Genomic DNA, 12,722 nt, shown 5'->3' with positions numbered 1-12,722 from the left:
ACATTCTCACCAAAAGAAATCAAAATTATTTAACTGTTCAGGTTTAAATTGTACAATACTTCATTAGTGCACAAGCACTGAATAAATGCCTATTAAACAAATTTCCACACAAAATAACTATCACTTGCATCTTATCTCTTAGGTGGCCTGACTGCAGAACCTGGTTAATAAAAAATATGTACAGCAAATGGAGACCCTTTTATTACAATGTTTCACCTACATGAGACTTCATCAAGTACATGAAACAGCAAAACAAATGGCAAATATATAGTGCTGAGAAGTGACTGAGTTAGGTGTTGGATGAGATCAAGAACAGGTGAAGGTGAGGTGACCTGTCAGATGTAGGCAAGGTGTGGGTTCTAGTCAGATGATGGTAAGGCCTAATGTAACAGAGGTCAGGTAACATAAGGTATGGTTTGGATCAATTTTGGCAATTTGTGTCACTTTCTTGCCTTTGTTCTTCTGCTGGTGGTGCTGCAAACATGTACAGCCACTGATTTAAGACAATCACCTCTGTCATTTTCTAGGTACTGTATTGTGATGTGTTAAAACTATTCCAGAGAAAAACAAGAGGCACAAAATACCCTTTGATATACCTTTACCTTGGGTGAGTTTTGAGAGTTTTTCTACTCCCAGAGCCCGGCCACAGCCCAGGCTCATCTGGTGCTAGTTTGGTCAATCAGGCTGTAGCTGTTGGAGGCCCACCACCCCAAATATCCATTACAGCCTGGTTGATCTGGAACCTGGTGAAAATACTTGTCCAGTTTTTCTTAAAGATGTCTACACTTGTTCTAGCAGTGTTTCTGATATCTTCTGGTAAGATGTTGAATAATCTGGAGCCATGAATGTTGATACAGTTTTTCCTACTGCACCCCCGCTCTTCATTGGGTTTATCTTGCACTTCCTCCCATATCCCTCGCTCCAGTATGTTATGGCAGTATGCAGATTTGGGACCAGGCCCTCGAGTAACTTCCAGGTACAGTAAACTGTCGTTTAACACGGTTTTGTGTGGCATATTTTGGTTATAGAACTATTGAAGAATTGTGGCATATTTTTCTATAACACTCCTGCCACCCCCATCCTAGCATTCGTTCATATATGTCCAGTTCCATTGTGTTAGGAACTAGCTGTGTTTGTGAATAGTGTTTTGATGTTTTAATTGCCTTACCTGCCAAGCAATCATGGCACCCAGTAGGCATACCAGTGTTGCTGAAAGTGGCAGGAAAAGGTATAAGCATTTAAGTCTTAAAAGTTAAAGAAGAAAATAGAGATATTAGACAAGAAATAGCCTGAGGCATTAATGAAGCATCAGTTTGTAAAATTAAAAAGAATGAGGTAAATATATATGAGTTTGTGTGATAAATAAATTAACCTGACTTGACTTGAAGTTAGATTTTTCAGTGAGGAGGACCCTGACAAATCTAGAAGCAGTGCTCTGAAACATTCCTATTACAGCTGATACCTTATCGTCAGCTGTATAATGTACTGCAGGGTAAAATAGCCCAGAAAGCCATTACAGAATTTATGCACACTCCGGTACAACCATCGACTCAGTACCAGAACCTCTACCATCCACCTCAACCCAGTAGAGCCACAGCATAACTTTCCACTTTCTTCATAATGATCGACAAACACCAGCACCCACAATTTAAGGTAAGAAATACTAATAATTCTGTTGCATTTGTAGTCTGAAGCAGTAAAAACATAATACAGTAGACCCCCGTCATTTAACATGGCAGTTACGTTCCTGAAAATTCTGTGTTAGGTAAAACTGTGTGAGACGAGCTGAAGAACTTAAGGGAAAAATAGGGTTACGTTCCTGAGAGCCCCAAAAAAGGCAAACAACTTTTTTTTAGGCCTCCACATCTTACAAAAATAAAAATGAATATGTAATTGTAGTTCATTGTTGTGATGTATTGTTTTTACTGCTTAAGACTACAAATGTAACAGAAATAATAGTATTTCTTACCTTAACCCTTTCAGGGTCCGTCCCGTAGATCTACGGCTGGTCGGTGAGTGTCCAAACCGTAGATCTACGCCAAAATTCTAGCGCCGTCAAATTTAGCGCGAAAGCGCTCATAGGCCTACATATGAGAGAATGGGTCTGCGCCGTGGGTGTGCGCCATAAACAAAAAATCTAGGCGCCTGCATAGCATTGTGGGAACGCCGGCTCAGTCACCCTTGTTCACCATGCCTCGTCGCAAGTCAGCTCTCACTCCCCGGAAAATTGGGACTCTCCTCTTCCTGTCTGATAGTTCTGACACTGATGGAAGTGGAAATGAAGACGAATTCTACGGCTTTGATAAGTTAGTGACCGAAAATAATGACCAGGATATCGATAATAGTGCAGAAAACCCCGACGATCCTCGACCTTCTACCTCTGGTGTGGGCACTCGTGACTCACGGTCGGGTGTTCCTAAACGTAAGAGAAAACTAATATTTTCCCGTGGCCTGGCCTCTGACTTCAGTAATGACGATGATTCTGACGTGGATTGTGATTTTATTGCACTCGACGATCATTCGAGTAGTGATAGTGAGGAAACATATTCACCAGTGAAGCGTCGGTATGTTCGCCGCCGCATGCGCTTGGGTAGTGTACCCTATGCTGTGCCCAGGGGACGGAGTACATCCCGGAGTACATCCCGTGGCCCTACACCCGTTTTAGGTAGTGATAGTGAGGATGATGTGGCTACACTTGGCATGGATGGGCCACAGACATCAGTGGATGGTGTTAGTGGGGCTGGTGGTGGTAGTGGCACCGCCATGCGTGACTCGCTGTGCCACACGGGAACCCACGCTGCTGACTCGTCAGTTCAAGGACAAAGCGGAGCGTCACCCACCAGAACCACCCGTACAACCAGCCTATGATGTCCAGTATCCACCAGCAAACCGTATCTGGGATTGGCAGCAAAATCCCAATTTTGTTCCCAGCCCTCACCACTTTGATGACTCGCAAAGTGGAATTCTACCTACCTGTCCCCTTGGAACCACGGCCAATGAACTGGAATTCTTTGAATTATTCTTTGACCAGCCATTGATGGAAATTATTGTCAGGGAAAGTAATAAGTATTTTCAGTACACCATGGCAAATACGATCTTATCACCACAGTCAAGACTACACAGGTGGAAAGAGACGACTGTTGCAGAAATGTATTTGCTTTTTGCAACAATAATGCTTATGCCTCACGTCTATAAGCATAATATAAAAGCATACTGGTCCACAGATCGGCTAATTTGTACCCCATCCTTCAGTGAAATAATACCAGTGAACAGGTTTATCTTACTGTTACGTATGTTGCACTTCTCTGACAAAACCAGGCCTGACAGAAGTGACAGGTTATACAAGATTAGAAATGTTTTCATGTATCTCAAACAAAAGTTCAGGATATACTTTTATCCATTCAAGAATCTTGTAATTGACGAGTCTTTGATTTTGTTCAAAGGTAGACTGTCATTCAAGCAGTATATACCGAGCAAGAGGAACCGCTTTGGTATAAAATTGTTTGTACTCTGTGATTGTGACAGTGGCCTGGTGTTGGATATTGTTGTATACACGGGTAGTAAAACATTGAAAGATACCAAGATGTTATTGGGTATATCAGGTGACGTAGTGAGAAACATGATGGCACCTTATCTTGGTAAGGGCCATACATTATATACCGATAACTGGTACACAAGCCCATTACTCAGTGATTTCATGCGAGTGAACAAGACAGATGTGTGTGGCAGTGCGTTCTAATCGTAAACATATGCCCAGGCTCAACGCAGGTGTTCGTGGTGATGACGTGCAGGTGTTTACTGCCAATGACATCATGGCATTACAGTGGCATGACAAACGAGATGTCACATTGTTGACAACCATTCACCGTAATGAAATGCAAGACAGTGGCAAAGTTGATCGAGTGACTAATGAACGTATTCGAAAACCAGTGACAGTGATTGATTATACACAAAACATGCGCTTGGTTGACAAGTGTGACATGCAGATTGGTTTTGTTGACTGTGTTCGTAAGAGTTACAAGTGGTACATGAAACTTTTCTTCCATCTCATGGACATTTCAATGCTGAATGCATATAATATGTACCAAATAAAGACTGGTAACAGACCACCGTATGGTGAATTTTGTTTGTCTGTTGTCAGACAACTCATAATGAAGTACCAGGTAACAACACCTGCAATACAACATGGTCCTCGAATTCATCACAATATACCCAAGCGTTTGAGAAGAGAAGGTGATCATTTCATAATACAGCTTCCTTCAACTCAAAAGAAATTTGCTCAGAAGAGATGCATTGTCTGTGCACAAACAAAACGACGGCAACAAAGACGCAAAGACACTCGGTTTATGTGTGAGGAATGTAAGGTGCCTCTGTGCATGGTGCCTTGTTTCAAGGAGTTCCACAAGCTCCAGCAGTTCTAAAACCATGTCCAGTGATTGTAAATATGTAAATATATGATAGAACATTAGTATTATACAATATTTGTGCATGTTTATTGTAATAAACAACAGTGGTAAACAATAATATGATAATAACTTTAGTGCGGTTATTGTGTTCAATACAATGAGTATATATATATCAATTATATACAGTATTGGTCTCTCAGGCCCCAAATGTTAGTAGGAATAGAAAAAAATTGGAAAAGAAAAGAAAAAACAACTAAAACAACAAAATAATATAATACGCGTATGTGGAATTCGTCAATGTTGCCGCCACCACATCATTTTCTACAAACTTCTTGGCACTGTATCTCGGTAAGTACTGATCAGATTCTAATTTTTTTTGTTTTATTACCTTCACAAAAATATGCTCTTTAATTCTGTAAGAAAAAATAATTTTTTTTTTTTTTCAAAATTTCTTGGACACTGGTGCGTGATTTCAGATTTTGGCCTTGGACCCTGAAAGGGTTAAATTGTGGGTGCTGGTGTTTGTCGATGATTATGAAGAGAGTGGAGAGTTATGCTGTGGCTCTAGTGGGTTGAGGTGGATGGTAGAGGTTCTGGTACTGAAGCTGATGGTAGTACTGGAGTGTCTAACTTTAAGTCATTCAGTCAGTCAAGTGATTCAGTAAGTCAGTCAAGTGATTCAGCAAGTCAGTCAAGTGATTCAATAAGTCAGTCAGTCAGTCTTTCAGTCAGTCAGTCTTTCAGTCAGTCAGTCTTTCAGTCAGTCAGTCATTCAGTCAGTCACACAAATTTATGTTTACCTCTTTTTATGTGTACAAAGTAACACTTCATTATGGCCACAGGATGCTGTCTAATATCTTTGTTTCCTTCGTTAATTCTAAGATTTAAATGCTTACACCTTTTCTTGCCACTTTGAGCAACACTCGTATGCCTACTGGGTGCCATGATTGCATGGCAGATACAAGATACAGGTCCTCCATCACAAATCCGGCATCACTGGAACCTGTAGTGTGCCGGATTACTGAGTTTGCCGAATTACAGAGTGGTTAGGTTAGAATACACTTAATAAAATTAACCAACTTGACTTACACAGTTCATCGAACATCGGCAAAAATCGAACATTTCCGTTACTTTGAGCTCAACTTCAAGGTACTTTTCGTAATGAAAGCAATCAAAATCATGTCTATTTCTGTAATATATCTTCCATTCTATCAAATGAGTCCAAAAAAGGAGAATACAACCATAAAAACCATACGAAAATATACGGCAAAGAGGCAGCTAATGGCTGAGAAGTGAACTCCCTTATTTATCGTCCGTCTTTTTTATTTTTATTGTACATTAAGAAGCATCTTTCCATCATACATTGCCCAAGTTTCAATGAGATTGCCCAACAAACAACCGAGAAAAAAAAAATATTTACCAAAAATCATATATGGCAAACCCAAGCCAGGTACTGAAAATAAGTCACTTTGTCTGACTTTTCTGGGTTATCCCAGGTTCTCTATACATACGCTATGTATGATAATCTATGTAACTGTACAGTGGACCCCCGCATACCGTCGGCACCACATAACGTTTAATCCGCATACCGCTCGCTTTTATCGCAAAAATTTTGCCTCACATACCGCTCAAAAACCCGCTCACCGCTGTTTGTCCGAGACGCGTCCAATGTGCGCCCTTAGCCAGCCTCACATGTGCCGCCGGTGGCATTGTTTACCAGCCAGCCTCCGCGGTAACATCCAAGCATACAATCAGAACATTTCGTATTATTACAGTGTTTTTGGTGATTTTATCTGCAAAATAAGTGACCATGGGCCCCAAGAAAGCTTCTAGTGCCAACCCTACAGCAATAAGGGTGAGAATTACTATAGAGATGAAGAAAGAGATCATTGATAAGTATGAAAGTGGAGTGCGTGTCGCCGACCTGGCCAGGTTGTACAAGAAGCCCAAATCAACCATCGCTACTATTGTGGGCAACAGAAAGGCAATCAAGGAAGCTGTTCTTGCCAAAGGTTTAACTGTGTTTTCGAAACAGAGATCGCAAGTGATGGAAGATGTTGAGAGACTCTTATTGGTGTGGATAAATGAAAAACAGCTAGCAGGAGATAGCGTCTCTCAAGCGATCATAAGCGAAAAGGCTAGGAAGTTGCATGAGGATTTAATTAAAAAAATGCCTGCAACTAGTGATGATGTGAGTGAATTTAAGGCCAGCAAAGGTTGGTTTGAGAGATTTAAGAAGCGTAGTGGCATACATAGTGTGATAAGGCATGGTGAGGCTGCCAGTTCGGACCACAAAGCAGCTGAAAAATTTATTTATTTATTATCACACCGGCCGATTCCCACCAAGGCAGGGTGGCCCGAAAAAGAAAAACTTTCACCATCATTCACTCCATCACTGTCTTGCCAGAAGGGTGCTTTACACTACAGTTTTTAAACTGCAACATTAACACCCCTCCTTCAGAGTGCAGGCACTGTACTTCCCATCTCCAGGACTCAAGTCCGGCCTGCCGGTTTCCCTGAATCCCTTCATAAATGTTACTTTGCTCACACTCCAACAGCACGTCAAGTATTAAAAACCATTTGTCTCCATTCACTCCTATCAAACACGCTCACGCATGCCTGCTGGAAGTCCAAGCCCCTCGCACACAAAACCTCCTTTACCCCCTCCCTCCAACCCTTCCTAGGCCGACCCCTACCCCGCCTTCCTTCCACTACAGACTGATACACTCTTGAAGTCACTCTGTTTCGCTCCATTCTCTCTACATGTCCGAACCACCTCAACAACCCTTCCTCAGCCCTCTGGACAACAGTTTTGGTAATCCCGCACCTCCTCCTAACTTCCAAACTACGAATTCTCTGCATTATATTCACACCACACATTGCCCTCAGACATGACATCTCCACTGCCTCCAGCCTTCTCCTCGCTGCAACATTCATCACCCACGCTTCACACCCATATAAGAGCGTTGGTAAAACTATACTCTCATACATTCCCCTCTTTGCCTCCAAGGACAAAGTTCTTTGTCTCCACAGACTCCTAAGTGCACCACTCACTCTTTTTCCCTCATCAATTCTATGATTCACCTCATCTTTCATAGACCCATCCGCTGACACGTCCACTCCCAAATATCTGAATACGTTCACCTCCTCCATACTCTCTCCCTCCAATCTGATATTCAATCTTTCATCACCTAATCTTTTTGTTATCCTCATAACCTTACTCTTTCCTGTATTCACCTTTAATTTTCTTCTTTTGCACACCCTACCAAATTCATCCACCAATCTCTGCAACTTCTCTTCAGAATCTCCCAAGAGCACAGTGTCATCAGCAAAGAGCAGCTGTGACAACTCCCACTTTGTGTGTGATTCTTTATCTTTTAACTCCACGCCTCTTGCCAAGACCCTCGCATTTACTTCTCTTACAACCCCATCTATAAATATATTAAACAACCACGGTGACATCACACATCCTTGTCTAAGGCCTACTTTTACTGGGAAAAAATTTCCCTCTTTCCTACATACTCTAACTTGAACCTCACTATCCTCGTAAAAACTCTTCACTGCTTTCAGTAACCTACCTCCTACACCATACACTTGCAACATCTGCCACATTGCCCCCCTATCCACCCTGTCATACGCCTTTTCCAAATCCATAAATGCCACAAAGACCTCTTTAGCCTTATCTAAATACTGTTCACTTATATGTTTCACTGTAAACACCTGGTCCACACACCCCCTACCTTTCCTAAAGCCTCCTTGTTCATCTGCTATCCTATTCTCCGTCTTACTCTTAATTCTTTCAATTATAACTCTACCATACACTTTACCAGGTACACTCAACAGACTTATCCCCCTATAATTTTTGCACTCTCTTTTATCCCCTTTGCCTTTATACAAAGGAACTATGCATGCTCTCTGCCAATCCCTAGGTACCTTGCCCTCTTCCATACATTTATTAAATAATTGCACCAACCACTCCAAAACTACATCCCCACCTGCTTTTAACATTTCTATCTTTATCCCATCAATCCCGGCTGCCTTACCCCCTTTCATTTTACCTACTGCCTCACGAACTTCCCCCACACTCACAACTGGCTCTTCCTCACTCCTACAAGATGTTATTCCTCCTTGCCCTATACACGAAATCACAGCTTCCCTATCTTCATCAACATTTAACAATTCCTCAAAATATTCCTTCCATCTTCCCAATACCTCTAACTCTCCATTTAATAACTCTCCTCTCCTATTTTTAACAGACAAATCCATTTGTTCTCTAGGCTTTCTTAACTTGTTAATCTCACTCCAAAACTTTTTCTTATTTTCAACAAAATTTGTTGATAACATCTCACCCACTCTCTCATTTGCTCTCTTTTTACATTGCTTCACCACTCTCTTAACTTCTCTCTTTTTCTCCATATACTCTTCCCTCCTTGCATCACTTCTACTTTGTAAAAACTTCTCATATGCTAACTTTTTCTCCCTTACTACTCTCTTTACATCATCATTCCACCAATCGCTCCTCTTCCCTCCTGCACCCACTTTCCTGTAACCACAAACTTCTGCTGAACACTCTAACACTACATTTTTAAACCTACCCCATACCTCTTCGACCCCATTGCCTATGCTCTCATTAGCCCATCTATCCTCCAATAGCTGTTTATATCTTACCCTAACTGCCTCCTCTTTTAGTTTATAAACCTTTACCTCTCTCTTCCCTGATGCTTCTATTCTCCTTGTATCCCATCTACCTTTTACTCTCAGTGTAGCTACAACTAGAAAGTGATCTGATATATCTGTGGCCCCTCTATAAACATGTACATCCTGAAGTCTACTCAACAGTCTTTTATCTACCAATACATAATCCAACAAACTACTGTCATTTCGCCCTACATCATATCGTGTATACTTATTTATCCTCTTTTTCTTAAAATATGTATTACCTATAACTAAACCCCTTTCTATACAAAGTTCAATCAAAGGGCTCCCATTATCATTTACACCTGGCACCCCAAACTTACCTACCACACCCTCTCTAAAAGTTTCTCCTACTTTAGCATTCAAGTCCCCTACCACAATTACTCTCTCACTTGGTTCAAAGGCTCCTATACATTCACTTAACATCTCCCAAAATCTCTCTCTCTCCTCTGCATTCCTCTCTTCTCCAGGTGCATACACGCTTATTATGACCCACTTCTCGCATCCAACCTTTACTTTAATCCACATAATTCTTGAATTTACACATTCATATTCTCTTTTCTCCTTCCATAACTGATCATTTAACATTACTGCTACCCCTTCCTTTGCTCTAACTCTCTCAGATACTCCAGATTTAATCCCATTTATTTCCCCCCACTGAAACTCTCCTACCCCCTTCAGCTTTGTTTCGCTTAGGGCCAGGACATCCAACTTCTTTTCATTCATAACATCAGCAATCATCTGTTTCTTGTCATCCGCACTACATCCACGCACATTTAAGCAACCCAGTTTTATAAAGTTTTTCTTCTTCTCTTTTTTAGTAATTGTATACAGGAGAAGGGGTTACTAGCCCATTGCTCCCGGCATTTTAGTCGCCTCATACGACACGCATGGCTTACGGAGGAAAGATTCTTTTCCACTTCCCCATGGACAATAGAAGAAATAAAAAAGAACAAGAGCTATTTAGAAAAAGGAGAAAAACCTAGATGTATGTATATATATATATGCATGTGCGTGTCTATGAAGTGTGACCAAAGTGTAAGTAGGAGTAGCAAGATATCCCTGTTATCTTAGCGTGTTTATGAGACAGAAAAAGAAACCAGCAATCCTACCATCATGCAAAACAGTTACAGATTTTTGTTTCACAGTCATCTGGCAGGACGGTAGTACTTCCCTGGGTGGTTGCTGTCTACCAACCTACTACCTACAGCTGAAAAATATGTGCAGGAATTCAAGGAGTACATAGACAGTGAAGGACTGAAACCTGAACAAGTGTTTAATTGTGATGAAACAGGCCTGTTTTGGAAGAAAATGCCAAGCAGGACCTACATTACTCAGGAGGAAAAGGCACTCCCAGGACATAAGCCTATGAAAGACAGGCTTACTTTGTTGATGTGTTCCAATGCTACTGGTGATTGCAAAGTGAAGCCTTTATTAGTGTATCACTCTGAAACTCCCTGACCGTTCAGGAAAAAGAATGTCCTCAAGGAGAATTTGTGTGTGCTGTGGAGGGCAAACAGTAAGGCATGGGTCACTAGGGACTTTTTCTATGACTGGTTACACCATGCATTTGCCCCCAATGTGAAAGATTACCTAACTGAAAAGAAATTAGAACTTAAGTGCCTCCTGGTGTTAGACAATGCCCCTGGTCATCCTACAGACGTGGCAGAGCAACTTTATGGGGACAAGAAATTCATTAAGGTGAAGTTTTTGCCTCCTAATACCACTCCTCTCCTGCAGCCCATGGACCAGCAGGTTATTGCAAACTTCAAAAAACTGTACACAAAAGCTCTGTTTGAAAGGTGCTTTGTAGTGACCTCAGAAACTCAACTGACTCTAAGAGAGTTTTGGAGAGAGCACTTTAATATCCTCAATTGTGTAAACCTTATAGGTAAGGCTTGGAAGGGAGTGACTAAGAAGACCTTGAACTCTGCTTGGAAGAAACTGTGGCCAGAATGTGTAGACCAAAGGGATTTTGAAGGGTTTGAGGCTAACCCTGAGAATCCTATGCCAGTTGAGGAATCCATTATGGCATTGGGAAAGTCCTTGGTGTTGGAGGTTAGTGGGGATGATGTGGAAGAGTTGGTGGAGGACAATGAAGAACTAACCACTGATGAGCTGATAGATCAACTTCAACAGCAAGAGGCCAGACCTGAGGAAACTGGTTCGAAGGAGGGGAGAAAGAAATTGAAAAAATTGCCTACTACAAAGATTAAGGAAATCTGTGCAAAGTGGCTTGAAGTGCAAACCTTCATGGATGAAAATCACCCTCACACAGCTATTGCAAACCGTGCTGGTGACTATTACACTGACAATGTTGTGAAACACTTTAGGGAAGTCATAAAGGAACGAGAGGTACAGGCCACTATGGACAGATATGTTGTGCGAAAGAAGTCCAGTGACTCTGAAGCTGGTCCTAGTGGCATTAAAAGAAGAAGGGAAGTAACGCCAGAAAAGGACTCGACACCTCAAGTCTTAATGGAAGGGGATTCCCCTTCTAAACACTAACACTCTCTCTCCCCTCCTCCCATCCCATCAATCATCACCAGATCTTCAATAAAAGTAAGTGTCATGTAATTGTGCATGCCTTTTTCAGTTTGTGTGTATTAAAATTAACATTTCATGTAGTAAAATTTTTTTTTTTCATACTTTTGGGTGTCTTGCACGGATTAATTTGATTTCCATTATTTCTTATGGGGAAAATTCATTCGCATACCGATCATTTCGCATAACAATGAGCCCTCTTGCACGGATTAAAGTCGCTATGCGGGGGTCCACTGTAATTGTGTATACCTAAATAAACTTATTTACTTCTAGTCTGCCAACTGAGTACAAGAAACCGCCCATTCACTTATTTCAACTACCCAATAAAGTGGTCAGAAATTGGCAATTTGGCTGATTTCACACAAATTTCAACAGATGCCAATTTCAAAATAGGGTTCAGAATAAACAATGCAAACATTCCTGGCACTAAAATAACATTTTCTCTGTTAATTAGTCACAGCTACAGGCCCCTCTTATATTACTCTTGCTTACCATTTGGAGTTTTTATTCACAAAAAAAATAGAAGATTTACTGTTATGCACGCTACTGCATTATTTTAATAATGCAGTAGTGTGCGGAGTCAATCCATTCTTGACTCCGTACTGGAATTTAGGCTGGCAGGCGGACAGGTATTGGACGGTGACGTCATTTGTTTACTCTTGAGCTTCGCTAAAGAATAGAACATTTTCGCTACTGTGAGTGCAATTTCAAGGTACTTTTCGTCATGAAAGCAATCAAAACCATATTTATTTCTGTAATATATCTTTCATTCTATCAAATGAGACCAAAAAAATGAGAATATAACCATAACAACCATACAAAAATATACTGCAAAGCGGCCGCTAATGGCTGAGAAGTGAACTCCACTATTTATGTTCTGATTTCTTTCATTTTTGGTGTATGTGAAGAAGTATATTTCCCTCATACATTGCCCAAGGTTGAATAAGATAACCCAAGAAACAACTGAGAAAATAATAATAATACAGTCTTGGCAAGAGGCGTGGAGTTAAAAGATAAAGAATCACACACAAAGTGGGAGTTATCACAGCTGCTCTTTGCTGATGACACTGTGCTCTT

General features: G+C 41.1%; 1 protein-coding gene across 2 annotated transcripts in view; it reads right to left on the bottom strand.

Moving 5' to 3' along the window:
• The window catches only part of LOC128691314 (DNA-dependent protein kinase catalytic subunit), a 1,096,584-nt gene that overhangs the window by 981,852 nt on the left and 102,010 nt on the right, over positions 1 to 12,722 (bottom strand). The window lies entirely within an intron of this gene.

The sequence above is a fragment of the Cherax quadricarinatus genome, chromosome 36 (assembly GCF_038502225.1).
Source record: "Cherax quadricarinatus isolate ZL_2023a chromosome 36, ASM3850222v1, whole genome shotgun sequence".
Classification (NCBI taxonomy): Eukaryota; Metazoa; Arthropoda; class Malacostraca; order Decapoda; family Parastacidae; genus Cherax; species Cherax quadricarinatus.
The sequence above is the reverse complement of the archived record's forward strand: the minus strand, read 5'-3'. Positions and strand labels throughout refer to the sequence as shown.